Consider the following 6,450-nt stretch of genomic DNA (forward strand, 5'->3'; position numbering starts at 1 on the left):
ACTGACAGCTGTCTAACTGCACATCAGCTTGTCTCAATCAGGAAAATGCATGCCTGCTACTGTAGTCCCAGACAAAAACCCAGGAATGAAAGGTCATAGGATTTAGAGAAGAGCTTACTTCTACCATATTACTTAACACTCCTTTAAAAAAATTGAACTCTCACATGTAATGATTTAGGAGGAAAAAATCTTGAGTGTATATTTTCCTCTCTTGCCAGATAAGTGAGAAATCAATGAGAGAATCCAATTCTCCAGCCTTAGGAAGGTCAGATGGTTTAAATCACAGAAGAAGCAGAGAACTGATCATCTTAGTCCAGTTTTCTTCCCTGACTGAAGTAAATACCCAGGAAAATTGTGGTCGGCTACTTCTTGGCTGATCATGGTCTGTTCTTTCTAAAATGTTTTTTTATGATGAGTCAGAGTCATATAGGTCTTAATCCTGGAAATGGGTATAGTGTTATCAGTTACAATTCTATCCTGCAGTTTATAAGGGCATCTAGGTCACCTTTATGCTTGACCACAGAATATGTTTTGTTGTTGTTGTTTTGTTTATTTTTAAATTTGATCTATAAAGATAAGTGTCTAATACTAAAATAATCTCTATATTGTTTGTAGTTGATACTTACCAACAAAAAAAGGCATTCCCAACTATTTTCTTGCTGTATTAGTAATATCAAATTATGCTAACCCTTTTATACAACCTCATGAAACTACACGTAATGGAAACCAAAGGTCTATAGGTCAATAGTGAAAAACTAAACTTTATTTTTTTTCTCCTTTATTAATTTATTCTTGTTACATCTCAATGGTTATCCCATCCCTTGTATCCTCCCATTCTTCCCTCCCTCCCATTTTCCCCTTATTCCCCTCCCCTATGACTGTTCCTGAGGGGGATTACCTCCCCCTGTATATGTTCATAGAGTATCAAGTCTCTTCTTGGTAACCTGCTGTCCTTCCTCTGAGTGCCACCAGGTCTCCCCCTCCAGGGGACATGGTCAAAGGTGAGGCACCAGAGTATGTGAGAAAGTAATATCCCACTCTCCACTCTACTGTGGAAAGTGTTCTGTCCATTGGCTAGATCTGGGTAGGGGTTTAAGGTTTACCATCTGTATTGTCCTTGGCTGGTGCCTAAGTTTGAGTGGGACCCCTGGGCCCAAATCTGCCTATCATAATGTTCTACTTGTAGGTTTCTAGGACCCTCTGGATCCTTCTACTTTGCCATTCTCCCATGCATCTCTCATCTAGAGTCCCACTAGAATGTCCTCCCCTCTGTCTCAGTTTCCTGGTAAGTGAAGGCTTTCGTGGGACATGCCCCTTGGGCTAATATGCAGATATAAGTGAGTATATACCATTTGAGTCTTTCTGCTTCTGGCTTAACTCACTCATTATGATCATTTCTAGCTCAATCCATTTATCCACACATTTCGGGAATTCCTTGTTTTTAATAGCTGAATAGTATTCCATAGTGTATATGTACCACAGTTTCTTTATTCATTCTTCTATTGAGGGACACTTAGGCTGTTTCCATGTTCTGGCTATTATGAATAAGGCTGCTATGAACACGGTTGAGCAAATTTTCTTGTTGTGTGCTGGAGCATCTTCTGAGTATATTCCAAGGAGTGGAATAGCTGGGTCTTGAGGAACTGTTGGGAATTCAAATCACACTTTGTCACATCCTATAGATGCTAGAAAAAAGAAGATAAGGCCACTTCAAATTTGTACCAGAAATGAGCTTCAATACTACTGGCAATTTTTAAAGATTTCCCTAAGGAGAGTATATACTATCTATTAATACTCATTTTAACCTAAAACTTATATATCACAAGTTAAAGGAAGGAATTCTGAACAAATAATTAGGGAGAACTACAATGTTTAGATAATGCACCTTAGAACAGTGGGCTATGAATTCCAACAAAAATGTATAAAGTAAATAGCATTAATGTTGCTATTATGTTACATGACATAATCTTATGCTTACATTCTTTTTTTATTTATTTTTATTTTTTATTTTTTATATTATTTTTTCCTTTATTAATTTATTCTTATTACATCTCAATGGTTATCCCATCCCTTGTATCCTCCCATTCCTCCCTCCCTCCTATTTTCCCCTTATTCCCCTCCCCTATAACTGTTCCTGAGGGGGATTTCCTCCCCCTGTATATGCTCATAGGGTATCAAGTCTCTTCTTGGTAACCTGCTGTCCTTCCTCTGAGTGCCACCAGGTCTCCCCCTCCAGGGGACAATAAATTAAGCTTTTCTTAAATTTATTTATATTTCTAAACCACTTTAAGTAGTATTCTCTTGATTTAAAAGAGAAGAAAATATGTTCAAGATAAATTAAAAGTTTACTAAAACCACATATTACATAGATTGCTCTAAGATATGGAGAAAGATGACCATAATTTGTTTGGCTTTTTCATTTCAAATAAGTACTATCAATTCTGTTATTTAAGATAGTAAAGTGCATTTATACCATTTATAAATGATTAAATTTTATTATACCAATTATTATTTTTCGTTAAGCATTGTTTGATAGTACACATACATTCTTTCTAAAAAGATACAGAATCTAGCTAGCTACTTAACAAATTGCTCCTGTTATCTTTAGCTTTTCTTATTTGTTTCTCTTTAGTATTCAATTCTTAATAGCTCAAAACTTATAGCACCTAGGGATTCCATTTAAGAAAGGATCTAATTTCTAAGTACCTGAGGTAATTTAGTGCAAGGAGAACAAGTGAGGGAGGTACTTGGTTCATACATGGGACCAAGGGAATGCAGCTTTAAGCAATGCCTGTGTGGCTGTGGAATGGAGGTCCCGTGCCAAATTTACATTTGGTCTTTTATCCAGCATGACCTCTGAACACAAGAAGGAAAAGGCTATCCACAGGGGTTGTCAGTGGAAAGCATTTAGGTGACACAGAGCCAAATGTAGTCTCAATAATGTTTTCATTTGCAAGTAAAAGCACTATGAATAATTATCTGACGTGATCATTTCATGGTGCAATAAATCCATCTTCTTCTACGGGAGCAAGTCATTATTACATATGCTTTTCTGCAGGCGTTACTTATGCGGAAATATATGCTTACACATGAGACAGGAACAGCTCAGGTGTCTGAATTATGCCCTTGCTGACAGCTGTGGAGTTTCTTCTCTGTAGCTCAGCAGGGATTTAGAGCCCTGACAGCGTAGGCTAAAGAATAAGGAGTGGATGAAGGAACTGTAGAATTTCATTTGCTTGTCCCATACATTCATTGATAAGTTAACTTAAAAGTTTATGAAACAAATTGAATTTGAGGCAAAGTTTAAAACAGGGATAATCATTAATTCACACGTTTTTTAAAGAAAATAACAAAAAATAAATCCAGTAGAGTTTACACTCTAGGAATGCCTATTTAGATTTAGTAAATAGTATTTTTCCATTTACCACATTGATGTTTGTCTTGGTATTTGGTGGTGTTTTCATGCTGAATTGCAGGTGTGTCTATTTAATTTAGTATATAAAATATTCAATTCCTGAAAAAAATCATTTCTTAGCACTGTTTGGTGTGTGTGTGTGTGTGTGTGTGTGTGTGTGTGTGTGTGTGTGTGTGTGAGTGTGTGTGTGAGGGGGTGGGTAATAGTGGTGGTGGTGGTTTTGAAATGTTTTCATAGGCTCAATATTTAGTTTGTGTTTCTAATTCCTTTGTACATAAAATTCTGAATCCAGAAATGGCTTAAATATCATTGTACAGTTTTGTAACACAATATACCTAAAGGAGTTAGACTTTGACTGCAACAATTAGCTAACCAGAACACATTTTAGGAAGAACTCAGCTATGGATTACTTGGTCATTTGAGCTTATACCTCACAACTGATGGCTGCCCACATCAAACCAGCAGAGGGGAACTGGGTAGAACTCCATGCCCGTCACTGTGCCTTAACTCTTCTCCACACACATTCATCTTCCAGATTCCATATGTGAATAGCATCCTCTTGACCTTGTCTCTGGGAAGGTCATAACAGTTTAGGACATAAACTATAGCCAAGTGCTGCATATGACCTAAAGCCTGCAGCTAAAATGTACCAATGTTGTCCATCATATATTCTGTTTTCCTCCTTTCCATAGCTGCTGAAGGATTCTATCATGACTGTCCTGGAGCAGACTTCGGTACACAGCAATGAACTTTTTCTAGAGTAGAAGAATGCTCATCTGCTATTGGCACAGTTATTATTGCATCTCTTTGGCTTTCCTTTTGAACAATTTATTTTACTTTTATCAATGGGTTTCTATGTATGCAGAAAGTGTCAAGTTTCCTAGGGCTGGAGCGAAATGCTGTTGTGAGCTGCCCTACATAAAATGCCTCTCATTTCTCAAGCCCCTAAATTTGCATTTTTATATAATAGATATGATCTTTTAAAATCTAATTTTAAGGCATATTCATCAATCATTGGCCATCCTAATGCACATCAAAATAGCCATGCATGTGACCCTAATGAAAACTATAGTTATTTGAAATATTGGGAGTTCAAGACTAGCCTGGTCTATATAAAGGTTTTGAGCCGAGCTAGAGGTATACAATGAGAACCTGTTTAAAAATATATGAGATTATTTTGATGGTCTTTTGAAACTAGGTTATATACTTGCTGGACATGAACTTTAAAGATGATGATGCCATGACATAAAACCAAAAGACTGGTCAGAAATCCCAGAGAGTACAAATATTCCTTTTGTTCTGACAATGCGTAGCGCCATCCCAAGCCTTCTCTGCTTGTGAGAGTTGCCACACTGTGATATTTCATTGCCTCCATTTCTTACCTGATGGCCTCCTGCAAGGAGACTGGTGAGTGCGTTGCCTCATTGGTGACACTTGTAAAAAGACTTCCAGTTAAAGAAATCCAACTTTGTGAAGTAGAACTTGGAGATGGCTGTCATCCCATGTTTGGGCAACGGGAAAGACAAAGACTCAGGGAGTTTCCAGACAGATGGTAGGGAGGTTGTTATGCTAATCTTGCCGTACTAGTCTCTGTGTTGTGGTCATGACTTAAGAGAAGCTAAGATTCAGAAGAAAAAAAAAATAGAGACTTAGAGTTAACCTGTCACTTCTGAACTGACCCAATTGACATTGAGGAAAATCTCAGTCTTTGAAAATGCACATCAAACAGCCACTGTATGCTATGTCCCCTGAAGCTGCAAGATGAGAGTGCCAGCTCTTAGGAATTCTGATTAGAGAGTCATGATAGCCTCTGTGGTACTTAATTTTAACTTTTAAAAACCATGTTTATAGTATATGTAATTTTAATGTTATCAAAAATATAAGTTTTATTTTTAATGGTCTGCAAAATTGAATTATTTTTCATTAGTTTTCTTAGTGAATTACAAAATGATTAATTATAATTATTAATTTCTTCTTTACTTTTCTCTTCTATTATATTTTTCTTCATGGGATTATAAACAATGTTTTAAGTGCAATGTCCATCAGTATTTTCAATTTCTTTTAATTTATTAATGTTGCATAGCTATACTCATGTATATATTTTGAACATTCTTTATATCAAGTATCTATCATGGATATGTAAAAAACTGCAGCATTATGTTAATTGAATGAGAAGCAATAATTTTGATAATATGAATATAAGTTTTATATTTATTTGTAATGATGCCAATGATATGTAGATCTATGAGGAAAAATTTTTAAAAGACAGTGGGGACAAAAATATAATCTCAAAAATTAAATTTCAGCCATGCAAAATAAGTATATAGAGAGATAAATACATGAATAATCCTCCTCCCAAAATAGAAGGTTTGTATAGCTTCCTGCCCCTGCCTGCAGCTGAGTTTCTTAAATTTCCACCAGGTTTTACACACATACACACACTATATACACATACACAATTAAAAAGAGAATAAACTTTTCCATGTAAATAAGCAAATGCAAAAGAATTTTCCACCTTAATCAGACACCATTTAAATGTCTTTAATATTATTTAACAATTTGTATGTAGTTGTTCTAAATACACCTCCAGCCTGGGTGTTTTCTTTATCTCCTATAGAGAGACACTAGAAAATATTTTCTTGACTTCCAAACACTTTCATGGTTAAATTCTACATATAAAAATGCGACCCTGGGCTCACCAAAAATATCTCCGCCGATAAATGCACTTCCTGTTAGGTCTGATGAGTTATGTTTCTAGAATTCACACCATGAATAGAACCAACTGCTGCAAGTTGTCCTTTGTGTTCCAGATGTACTCTGTGCCATGTAAGCACACACACACACACACACACACACACACACACACACACACATGCACACACACACACACACACACACACACAATCACAAGAGAGAGAGAGAGAGAGAGAGAGAGAGAGAGATTAAATAAATACAAAGTCTGGTTCTTATTAAGAAAGGAGAGAAACTTCAATTAATTTGTTAGGAGTTGTAATTATGTTTAAACTGTTACAGGA

Source organism: Acomys minous (assembly GCF_964271855.1).
Source record: "Acomys minous genome assembly, chromosome: 18".
NCBI classification, from domain to species: Eukaryota; Metazoa; Chordata; class Mammalia; order Rodentia; family Muridae; genus Acomys; species Acomys minous.